Below are 12,946 nucleotides of genomic sequence, written 5' to 3' on the forward strand. Positions count from 1 at the left end.
GCTTTGCCCCGACCAGCGCGCTGACCGGCTTTAAATAGGAAGTGGAGTGACATGCCACATCATATCCGGTGCGTGTGTGTCAAGACAAACAAGCGTGTGAGTGCACCTGCGCCAATATCCAGAGAAGCACCGGAAAAAGCTGACTGAACTGAAGAGTCAAGTGGCAAGTGCGCATGTCTACTGCTGGAAGAAACGAAAGATGTATGGTGCAGTGGTAAATAAAGTACAAACCTGGACATACAAGTAAGGGGTAACAATGAAGGGTATGACAGGGGTGTTTAGAGCTGAATCTAAAAGAGATAGTGAGCCACTACAGTTGTGCTCAAAAGTTTACATACCCCGGCAGAATTATTGCTTTCTTGGCCTTGATTCAGAGAATATGAATGATAACAAAAAAACTTTTTCTCCACTCATGGTTATTGGCTGGGTGAAGCCATTTATTGTCAAACTACTGTGTTTTCTCTTTTTAAATCTTAATGACAACCTAAAACATCCAAATGACCCTGATCAAAAGTTCACATACCCTGGTGATTTTGGCCTGATAACATGCACAGAATTTGACACAAATGGGTTTGGATGGCTACTAAAGATAACAGCCACACCTGTGACCTGTTTGCTTGTCATCAGTGTGTCTGCATAAAAGCTGAGTGAGTTTCTGGGATCCAGACAGACTCTTGCATCTTTCATCCAGCCACTGACGTTTCTGGATTGTGATTCATGGGGAAGGCAAAATAATTGTTAACAGATCTACAGGAAAAGATAGTTGAACGGTATAACACAGGAAAACAAAAAGATATCCAAGGAATTGCTAATGCCAGTCAGCAGCTCAAACTGCGATTAACAAATGGAAAATCAGAGGCACTATAAAAACCAAACCACGGTCAGGTAGACCAACAAAAATTGTTCGGACGCAAAGAAAAACCCACAAATAACATCAGCTGAAATTCAGGACCATTACTACGCAAATGCCACAAAGTATCTCACCTACAATACGCCAAACAGCACAGAGACAAGCCTCAAAACTTCTTCTGAAACAAGGTAATTTGGAGTGATGAGACCAAAATTGAACTTTTTGGCCACAACTATAAACGTTACATTTGGAGAGAGGTCAACAAAGCCTATAATGAAAGGAACACCATTCCTACTGTAAAGCACGGAGGTGGATCGCTGATGTTTTGGGGATGTGTGAGCTACAAAGACACAGGAAACTTGGCAAAAGTTGTAGCAAAGATAAATGCAGCACGTAATCAGCAAATACTGGAGGCAAATTTGCACTCATCAGCCCGAAAGCTGAGCATGGGACGTACTTGGACGTTCCAACATGACAACGATCCAAAACACAAGGCCAAGTCAACCTGTCATTGGCTACAGCAGAACAAAGTGAAGGTTCTGGAGTGGCCATCTCAGTCTCCTGACCTCAATATCATTGAGCCACTCTGGGGAGATCTCAAGCGCACAGTTCATGCTAGACATCCCAGGAATTTACTGGAACTGGACCCTTTTTGCCAAGAAGAATGGGCAGCTTTACCATCTGAGAAAATAAAGAACCTCATTGCCAAAAATTCTTTATATATTCCAGACCTTTCCTGTCTGCGTTCCTCAGACTTTTTTCTCCCTTCTCAACAAGGCTATGAGCAAGTTTGTATGGTGAACATCAAGGCCTAGGATACATTTTAAAATATTATTCGCGCCCCAAAAATAAAGGGGATATTAATTTGCCCGATCTAAAAAAATACCATCCGTCTGCTATTTGTATTAGAGCAGTGGACTGGTTCATGTCTGTGGAACATAAGCAATGGGTGAAACAGGAAAGGGACCTCTCTCCCTGGACACTCACATCTCTACCTTGGATACACAAAATACTTCTCCAAACTAAACAATTACCAATACTCACTCAACACTTTTTGAAAACACGAGGGCAAGTCTTAATCTCATCATCTATATCACTTAGATTGAGTCCATTAATGCCCTTGTTTGACAACCCAAATTTACCCCCTACTTCAGGTGCGGACTCATTTACTTCAGGTGCGGACAGATCCACCTGGGTTAGATTCCGACATGTTCTCATGGGATTAGGCTCTTTTATTTCCTTTAACTTTGTGGCTCCTGTCCAGGTAGGTGACTGTCTTGGCTGGCTTATTTCCAGCTCAGGTCATTATAAATTCTCACATATTTATCAATAGTGTAAAGGATGAACTCACTCCTTTTGAAACCTTAATCACTCAAGTAGGTCTTTGTGCTAAACTTCTATCTAGTATATACAAAGTAATACAAAAGGGACACCACTAATGACCCTCTACCATTTACTGGGTCTTAGGAGAAGGAATTGGGTAGTCAAATTTCAGAAGAGGATTGGCAAAAAGCATTCATACTCTCCCACAAATTATCTATTATTTGCCGTGCTCAGGAGAAAAACTATAAGATTCTATCTAGATGGTACCGTTGTCCTACTATGCTATATAGGATCTTCCCTTCTGTGTTGGACTTGTTCTTGCGGTGTGGTGGTGCAGCCAGGTCCATGTTATTTATATGGTAGGAATGGGCATTGGTTTGTGGATTATGGAATTCATTTTTCTCACTGTCAATAGTCTCACTGGTAGCAGAGTCACACCTCCCCCCAAATAGGCCTACTTTCCATTACTCCGGATTCAATCTCAAAGGTAAAGAAAGATATCCTTAGGCATTTTCTAACAGCTGTTAAGTCAATTATTCCACGTCACTGGAAATCCACCAAATTTACCACTTTGGGTGAATGGGTGCAAGAGGTTAATATTATAAAAATGGAAAACAATTACACATAATAACAATCGCCTCAAAGCTTTTCATTGCAAATGGACATTTTTAATAATATCCAATGAGGGGAATGACCTGGCAATCTGGTTATCAGAAAATAATACTTAAAATAGAATCTTGTGGTAGATGTGGTCTCCTCTGAAGTGATGGTTTCAAGAAGTCGTGTTTTTTTTTCCTTCGGTGCCCCCAACCCACATTTTTCTTCCTATTCTTTCTCTTTCCACCCCCCTTTCTTCTATATATTCCTCTAGCACACACATAATTATTTGGTTAATGTAAGCGCTTATATTCATACCTCATCAAGTTGATTATACTTATTTTCTAATATTTAACAATACTTAAAGGGAATCTATCTCCCCCTGGGACTTTTCAGTCCACTAATATGGGCATACAGGTGATAGAAATGTGAATCTATACTTACCTGTATGGCCCATATTAGCGGTCTGGTTGCTGTGTAATAGCTTTTTTTATTAAATTATCCCGCAAACTTGTGCGCAGGCGCCGGTGAGTCACTCTGCCTTCCCAGCCTTTCCAGTTCCTGCGCACAAGTTCCCTGCTGCAAAACACTGCACTGACGGCAGGAAGAAGAGCGCCGTCCGTACAGAGGAAACAGCGCAGGCGCGGGATCCGGCCGGCAACTGCACGTCATAGGGCCCTGTAACGTGCAGGGGAGGTGGGGTGAGTATGGAAACAGGGCTAGTAGGCGGCGATTTCTTGGCGTCTTGGCTATTACACAGCAACCAGACTGCTAATATGGGCCATACAGGTAAGTAAAGATTCACATTTCTATCACCTGTATACCCATATTAGCGGCCTGAAAAGTCCCAGGGGGTGATAGATTCCCTTTAGTATTAACAACTGTGAACTTTTTTATTATACACAATGAAACCATGACTCAATGTAAGTTTAGGGGAAAAGATGTGCTCTGTGACATGCCATGTTGTGACTTTTGAATTTATACTATTGTATACAGACCCCTGCCCACATTTGTGTTCTCCCAGACGGAGTATTCTTGGTTTGCGGACACCTTGCTTACAGGTAGGTGAGCCCAGACATAAGAGGGGTTTGCAGTCTTGCCAAAATAACACCAGCCACTTTCATAATTCTTCATAGCAAAGTAGCAGTCCCAATTCACACCTTGTATAAAAGGGCAGCAGACAATAAGCCCCGGCCAAATGGCACGCCTCATTTAGTAGAAATGGGGATAACAAATAATACATATATATATAAAATATTCAGTAGTTGTGATGAATGGCACCAGAGAGATCATGCAGAATCCCACAGCTGCTACCACATGTGAAGAATCCCCACCGCGCCTCCCACTTGACGTCGCTATTACGCCAGGCTGATCGCATGATATGGATCCGCGCTTTGCACCAACGAAATATTCTGAAACCCCTCGGGACACGTAAGGTCATATTGGTACAGTTCTACACAGACACGCCCTGTCCTTACAGGTCCAGGAAGGTACCAGAAGTGAGAAGAGGTGGCCCACTCAGTCAATGATGTGGCACCACCCCTGACAGGCTGAGATGCCCCTCTCACTGACCCCAGTGAAACAGAACCTTATCTGCCCGGTAGAGCTGCCACCAGTTCCTATTAGACACAAGCCCTGGTCCATAACGGGATTAAATATAGGGCCAGAAACCAGCCCCGGTAGCATGTGAGTTGAAACGAACAATGGACGTGTGGATTCGTTGATCGAGATATAAGAGCAGCCCAAGGTTAAATTATATATTTAACCACCTTAAGGGCACACTAGACAATACACTTTATATATAAGGGTTATACATACATAATGGTCAGAGATTCAAACACAATAGTAATGTTACAAAAGTATGCAGATATTAAAATTCAATTACGAGTCAGATAGAAGGCCTGGCTTGCAGGGGAGGTGCTGCCTTATTGGAGGCTTGTGGTTCCGTCTGTTGGGTGACTTCTCCCATACGATGTGTTGTCGCAGCCTCCCAGAAAAAAAGCAATGGGCCAAGAGCTGCAGGAGCTTTTTAGCCACTCTGGGTCACCCCTCTCTGACCCATGGACTGGACCCAAATCTCCACCCCTGGCTTCTAGCAGCTACAAACTCCAGAAAATAAGATGGGTTATAACTCCTTCTGGTGTCATCGGATCCAGCTAAACACAGTGGCCCTATTGGTTTCCGAATGGCTGTGCCATGTATCTACCTATCCCTATGTGCTAGACTGGGTCGAGACCCAGGCGGACATTCACCATATCCTTGGGATTTTAAAAATCTATTCGAGGTATGCCTATGATATATAGTATTTCCATAATTTGATATGGAATTCCTATCTGTTTAACTAAAGGAAAACCACATGGCAACAGTCCCTTTGTTCTAAGTTGAGATGATTTGACATTTGTCACTCACAGTCTCTTAACCCCCCCTCCTGCAGCTGCCTGGGGCCCTGATACAACTGCACACTAAAGGGGGCTTTATAATCCTTTGCCAAATAGGATACAATGATTGACATGGAATTATATCTCCAATATTCTTCACAGGAGTATATTAATATATCCCTTCATAGCACAAATGTGGGACAAGTTAGTGGAAGCCACCGGCTACCTGGATGATCAAATTTTCCAGGTTCTTAATGAGAGTAATACAAACAGAGACAATTAATCATAGCTACTAACCAACATACTATAGTACTAGATTACCTGACAGCAAAAGAAGAGGGAATGTGTCAAATATTTAGTCCAGCCTGTTGCAATTAACTAACTAACTAACTAACTAACCTTGTAGTAAATGTTATACCAAAAGGGGAAATTGATATAGAAGGGTTAATGATTTTCTCTCTGTTCTACATTTTGATTAGTATTACCCAGCCTTATAGTCTTAGTTAAGGATTTCATACTTTGTTATCTCATATGCAATGTTTTGAAATTCTGCAAAAACTGCGTTATGGGTACATGATAGATAAAGTCCTCATGACCTGGGTAATGAAGGGAGGGATACATGAGTTGCATTGTTTGTAAATGGTATAAGAAGAAATATTTGCATATGAATAAACAGAATTGCTTTTCTCACAAGTGAGCACTTGTTATTTTGGCGGGCCTAATCTCTTAATTCGGCCTGAGTAATGATTCAGCGTATCGGACATGCAGCTAATGAATGCACTTCTGAGATAACTGTCCAATTACTTTTGGTCTCTTGAAAAAGAGGCAGCTCCATATTAAAGAGCTGTAATTCTTAACCCCTTACTCCAATTAGGATGTGAATACCCTCAAATTGAAGAGGAAAGTCGGCACTTTAAGCCCAGATTGAGTATTTAACTGTATCTTGAATATGTTTTGGTAAACAGCTAAAATGCCAAAACTTGTGTCACTGTCCAAATATTTTCTGGACCTAACTATCTAAAGGTGTGATTGGCATGAAATTCTCACCAGATGTTGGTAACAACTAGTGATGAGCGAGCACTAAAATGCTCGGGTACTCGTTCGAGTCGAGCAAATTGGAATGCTCGAGTGCTCGGACCGAGTAACGAGCCCAATGTAAGTCTATGGGAAACTCAAGCATTTTTCCGGCTCCCCCCTGCGGTCTGCAGAGGGCCTAAAAATTGCTCAAATCGATGGGAACAGTGCTCAAATGACATGGGAACAGCATGGGGAAGACCCCTGGAAGCATTTCTGACTCCCAGGTCACTGCTGTCAATAACGTTGTTAGAGGTATTACGCCACTTTTACGGACTCTCAATAAAACATACAAAAACGAAACCAAAATAGATTTTCCTGGGAAAAAATGTTAAGGAACATCCTTTCCAGGGTAATGACTTGTATAGAAGGCAAAATAAATAACCAAAAACAAAAATGCTCCTCCACACCTTGGGCTATGTTCACACGTAGCGTTTTTGATGCGTTTTTGCACTTTTGCATTGCTTTCAACCAAGACAAATGCATTCACCGGAAAATGTCATTTTAACATTTTACAACCTTATCTGGCCATGTGGCGTGTGACACATCATCAGACACATCCTGATACATTTATGATGGAGGGACTCTGATAGTCACAAAGATTATTTTTATAGGGCCATCAGGCGGCCCTTACTATTCTTACAGGGCCAGCAGTCGGCTATGCCTTGTTGTTCCCATTATTAATGTGTGGGTCTCCTATACTGTTATTCTGTATGCAGTGACTGCAAGGGCTGCTAAAAATTTGGACACAACCCAATACCCCTTTGAAGAGACATAGAGGAGGGTCTCAGTAAATAAAAATGTTCCCATTATAAAGGAGCGGGTCTGCTATAGTGGTAATGCCCATGCTGTGACTGCAAGGGCTGCCAAAATTTGGGAAAAAACGCACTAACTATTTAAAGACTCATACAGCTGGGCCACAGTAACAACATGTTCCCATTAGAAAAAAGAGGGTCTGCTATTCAGTTATAGGGTAAGCAGTGAGTCCAATGGCTGCCCAAGTTTAGGAAAACCCCCACTAACAATTTAAAGACACATACAGCTGGGCCACAGTAACGAGTACGACATGTTCCCATTAGAAAGGAGAGGGTCTGCTATTCAGTTATAGTGTATGCAGTGAAGCAACGGCTGCCAAAAATTTGGAGGAACTCCAATGTCTCTTGCAAGAGACATAGAGGTCGGAGGGCCTTCTGAAAACTATGTTCCCATTATTAGGAAGTGTGTCTCCCTTACTGTTTGCCTATGCAGTGAAGCAACGGCTGGCAAAAATTTGGAGGAACTCCAATGCCCCTTGCAAGAGACGTAGAGTTCGGACGGCCTCCTGCAAAAAATGCTCCCATTATTAGGAGGTGTGTCTCCCATACTGTTTGCATATGCAGTGAATAAACGGCTGCCAAAAATTTGGAGGAACTCCAATGCCCCTTGCAAAAGACGTAGATATGAGGATGCGGAGAAGGAGGAGGACAAGAGCAAATAGACAAAATCAGGAAGTGTATACCCATGTCTGGGTGTGAAGACAGAGGTGCATGGCAATAAAGTTAGACCTCCCGAAAAAAAGACACTGTATTTGAGTTTATGTTACGCTGCTAACTTTCGGTGATATTGAGAAGTCTGTCCCAATCCAGCCTTTGTTCATTTTTATAAGAGTCAACCTGTCAGCATTTTCAGGTGACAGGCGGATGTGTGCCTATCGGTTATAATTCCACCAGCGGCAGGCACTAAAAACCCGCTCTAACAAAACTCTAGCGGCAGGGCAAGCCAGGACCTCCAAGGCGTAGAGAGCCAGTTCATGCCAGGTGTTCAGCTTGGATACCCAATAATTATAACGCACGGAGGACGTTGGTAAAGTCGGCAAGACACTCCTTCACCATCTTCCGAAACTTTTCCTTCCTTGGGAGAATACCCCGCGCCTCAGGGCCTGTGCGATGGGAGGGACTGAGAAAACTGTCCCAGAACTTTCACAGTGTTCCCATGTCTCTGCTGGACGGCATTTGTGTCTCTCTTGCCTGTACTCCTTGGTTGTCCAACGAACTGTGACCTCTGCCGCCAGCGTTTTCAGATGGGAATTTTTTTTAAAATTCCGCAACAAGGGCCTACTCGTACTGCCCCATTTTCTTAGTCCTGTCCTGCAAGGGAATAAGAAATAGAAAGTTCTCCTTATAGCGTGGGTCTAGAAGCGTCACCAACCAGTAATGACTGTCACCCAAAATTTGGACAAAGCGAGGGTCACAGGAAAGGCAGCGTAACATAAACTCAGCCATGTGTGCCAGACTGCTAACAGGCAAGACTTCCGTGTCCTCACCAAGAGGACGGCAATGCTCTCCTCCTCATCCTCCTCCTCTCCTTCCTGTCCTCAGGCCATCCACGCTGAACAGACGGTATGACAGTTGTGCAGGTGGAACCGTCTATAGCGCAGGAAACTAGCTCCTGTTCTTCCTCCTCCTGCTCCTCTTCCTCATTGTCACCTAATCCACATTGGGATGAGATGAGGCTGGGCTGTGTGTAATCACCCTGCATGGCTCCTTGCTTCATCTCATCGTGCACCATCTGCAATGCATCCTCTTTGTGAGCAGAGAGCATTTCAGAAGACAGAGAAGCGGGATGGTGACGATAATTATGGCGTCATCGCCGCTCACCATCTTGGTGGAGTCCTCAAAGTTTTGGAGGATGGTACAAATGTCTGACATCCATGTCCACTCCAGAGGTTTTATGTGTGGAGTCTGACCTGAATACCGACGGCCTTGTTGATGCTGGTAGTCAACAACTGCCCTCTTCTGCTCACAAATCCTTCCCAACATCTGCAATGTAGAGTTCCAACGCATGGTGTCATCGCAGATCAGTCGGTGAGCTGGAAGCTGCAAACGTTGCAAGGGCGGCGGAAGCTGTAGCTGATTTTCTAAAATGGGCACACAGGCGGCGTACTTTGACAAGCAGATCTGACAGATTCGGGTAGGTTTTGAGAAATTGCTGAACCCCGAGTTTAAGCACATGTGACGCCCAGCTGCGCTTGGTATCACAGATCCTGGAAGAGTGCATTGATGGATTCCTCCACAAGAGGCCCCCATAAACATTCACACATCTCCACCTTCCACCTCAGACCACCAGAGGGAGCCCGTTAGGGAGATAAATAGGGAAGGTGGAGCCAGGCAGTTCAGTTCCTGCAGAGTGAGACACAGAAACAAGTCAGTCTGCAGTGGAGCTCAGTGATTCAGCAGTTCCTCTGGAGAGATCAGTGAGTACAGGTCTGAATGCAGAGTGGAGCTCAGCTCAGTGGTAGCTCAGAATAGTGAGCTTTAGGTGTGCCAGCGCCATAAGATCGGTGAAGCGTGGCAAGCTGCCGTTAGTGTGAGTAGCCTAGTGAGGGCCCGAGTAGGCTGAAGGCGAGTGGAGAGTTAGTACATAGGGGGCAGAGGAGCTTAACTAGCTCACCCCGAAGAATTTACCGGACACCGGGTCCGAAGCTTACCGGGATCTCTATGACCCAGTAAGGTACAACCGGAACCCCTGGAGAACTACAAGTCCCAGGATCACTAAAGTGCTGATACATAACAGAGCCAGGAGACACATAGGCCCCGCAAGCTGAGGAGCGTGTACTCCAAGAGAAGGCCCTACCACAAGGTCAGCCAGTGCAGGACAGAGACAAAGTTAGGCCTAGCTCCAGGCAGGTCAGAAACTTACTACGCAGAGGCAAGAAACAGGAGGCCCAACACCCACTCATTAGGGAGGATCCTGATATGCACCCTTCACCCTACAGTGCTCCGGGACGTGCCTGAATTTCTATCAGTAAAAGGTACTGAAGTGACTATCGTGTCTGTCCCTGTTCTTGCTCTGACCAGGCTGGGTCTCGCCTGTCCTGCATCCCCCTCTCCGTACGCTGCCCTGAGGCCTAGCTCCACCTGTGGGGAGCTATACCATCAAGCTGCCTTATCACCGGCCTCAGTGGACTGCGCAGCGCTGGTGATTCTCACCAGAAGCCACAGGTGGCGTCACAAACTCTTATAAAATTAACAAATATCCACCCTTTAAAAGAGTGACCCCAGGGTACGGGCCCGGGAGCCGACCACCGCGACATCCCCAAGGCCAGGCTAAAGGCCCGGGTACCGAGTAATCCCCATCCCCTGGGCAGGTCACACATGGGCCAGGCATGGTATGTGTGTGAGCTTGCCTGACCTCAGAGCCACCACCAGGAAAAGGAATCTTTACCAATGGCCTATAATAAAAATGATGATTAATAGCCGAGGGGCCTGTAGCTCGAATTAGGGATTACCCCTTGTGATGAGGATGTCGTTTCATCTGTATGAGCAGGAAGAACATCTAGATAAGTCCAGGGACTATGCAACATCTGCAGAATTGAAGAAAACCACCACAACATGAACTTGTAGTAATAATTAATATAGGTGTACATCTATATATTGTTTACTTCACCTTTGAGGTGTTTTTGTTGCCTCTTTTTTTTGTATAAAGCCATAATATTTATATCTTTATTAACGCCTTATGCACATATACTGAACAGGGTCTAATACTAGCTGCAGGCCCCTCGGTTATTAATCATCATTTTTATTATAGGCTATTGGTAAAGATTTCTTCCCCCTTTATTCCCCCGGATTTTTTATTGATATATATTTTATATATATTCATGCACCTCATAGAAATTGTGATACGGAGGAAATATATGGGTTTCTTTAACTCGACTTTTGTTAGTGCCTCTAGGCACCTTATTAATAGGCATTTATTACACTATGCACCTGTCTTATAATTATGGAATTATGAGTTAAATGCCTTAATTAACACATTATTATTAATAGTTATTAATGGATTTTTATATGTACTTGGTAGGTATCTATTGCGCTATGCACTTTTCTTATAATGGTGGGATTATGAGTTTAATGCCTTTTTTAAATAGTATTGCATTATTAAGGTGCTTTAACATAGCTTCTAATCCATATATCTGCTACCTGAATCTGGCGTTTATTATTTGGAATATGCATCCCTTAGCAACCAGCCTACATTGCGGTAGTCTAGTGCGTCTCCATGCTTGGCTGTGCGCATGCGCCCCTGCCGTATCCCTTCTGACCTCCGGAAGTGCCGATTACATGACTGCTATAGCATGCGGTTCACAGCGCACTTCCTGTGAGGCCCCATTTGCTATAAGTGACAGACCAGGACGTAGATGCGCCACCTACTCCGGGCATGTGACCGCAAACAAACGCATTAGTACTATGACGTAGAGGTTTCCTACAGGACAATAACATATATATACTCAGCCCCTATCTGAATAGACACGCTCCCGGAAGAAGCTTTGGCAAAACGGCATTGGACATAGTATTCGTGTGGCAGCTGATTCACTAGGTAACTTTAACTTTATTATAGTATAGTCTTCATTTATTGCTACCACTTTTCCTCGCGCTGGCTATATTGTTTAAAATGTTCCCATTACCACTGTGCCTATAGTATTATGCATTTGCACTTTATCTTGAAGTCTTAGGATGGTATAAGTATACTGACATTTGATGGCAGGGAGACTTGCTAATCATTGATATTGAGGTGTCATGCTATATTAGATGTGGTATCTTGTATGGATATAATATTGATGTAGACAATCATAATACAATTAGTATTGGCCTGGGGAGGGGTGTGAAGACCCGGGGTCTTTCGTGGGCGTAACACTACTCAGACAACACAGGGTGCAAGTAAAACAGCATGGTAATACTTTATTGAACCACAAAGCGGACAATAAACACGTAGAACAGTCTCAGCAAATACCCAAGATGGTACAGTACAACATTACACAGTCTCACCCTTGCGCTCCGTCCGGGATAGAACAGCTGCGACTTTGGAGACTTCCAGGGCCGACTACCTCAACCAGTGGACCCCCGCTTCTGTCGGGCCCCCACAGAGAGAAGGTAGTGGCAAGCTTAGGAAGCTAGCAGTCCATCGAGGTACAAGACCAGGAGACCCGAGGGTCCAAATCTGGTCTCTCCGAGGGTTTCCATGGAGCCAGTCCCTCCTGGCAACTCCTAATGTCTCCATGGGTTCTATGCGACCGGTGGGTCCCTCCTAGTAACTCCAAAACAACATATCCATGGGGCCAGGTGACTTATTCGTCGTCTCTTGGACTCCCCAAAATGTATCCATGTCTCTCTGATGGTCAATGGAGCAGATCCGAATCTTTCCAGTCAGGGCTGGTACCCTTAGGCTAGAATAATATACAATCTGTTTCTCCTTAGATGCCATGCAATCCATTTACTGTTCTTAAGGATGTCTCTCATTCTCCTGCTAAAGTCAGTCTGAATCTCTGTCCCAAGACTCACTCTGTCTCAGAAGCACATCACCTTTCTGCTTCTCTGGGCTCAGCCCCCTGAATGGCAGAACTACTCTCACCCTTCTCCACCAAAGCTAAGTGTGCATATCACATGTCAGGGGTAAAGGTGCAGGGCTCACCTATCATTGTTTGAGATAATCAATTTACATAGTTGGTATACAGTGGGCTCTTTAAATAAACATTCAACTGGCTTTTAGTACAATTAGCATATTAGCAAATAACATTGTTTCCAACTCCAAGAGGAGACCACAATCAGGGTTAGACAAATACTGGTCTGACCTTTAGAAATACACAAACATGTACAAGACAATTTAAACAAAATAGTGTAATTTAAACACAATAGTGTATTTCTCTTGACTTAACAAATCTAAACGTCTGGCTTATTAAGATTTTACTCTTTAT

The 12,946-nt window shown here is 44.1% G+C and overlaps 1 protein-coding gene across 1 annotated transcript in view; it reads left to right on the forward strand.

The window, feature by feature from the left end:
* LOC141270526 (uncharacterized) overlaps positions 1-12,946 on the forward strand; it is a 124,931-nt gene that overhangs the window by 76,474 nt on the left and 35,511 nt on the right. The gene's annotated exons all lie outside the window — the stretch shown is intronic.

Source organism: Phyllobates terribilis, unplaced genomic scaffold (assembly GCF_046119375.1).
Source record: "Phyllobates terribilis strain yellow unplaced genomic scaffold, ASM4611937v1 Scaffold_5__5_contigs__length_657084704, whole genome shotgun sequence".
Taxonomy (NCBI): domain Eukaryota; kingdom Metazoa; phylum Chordata; class Amphibia; order Anura; family Dendrobatidae; genus Phyllobates; species Phyllobates terribilis.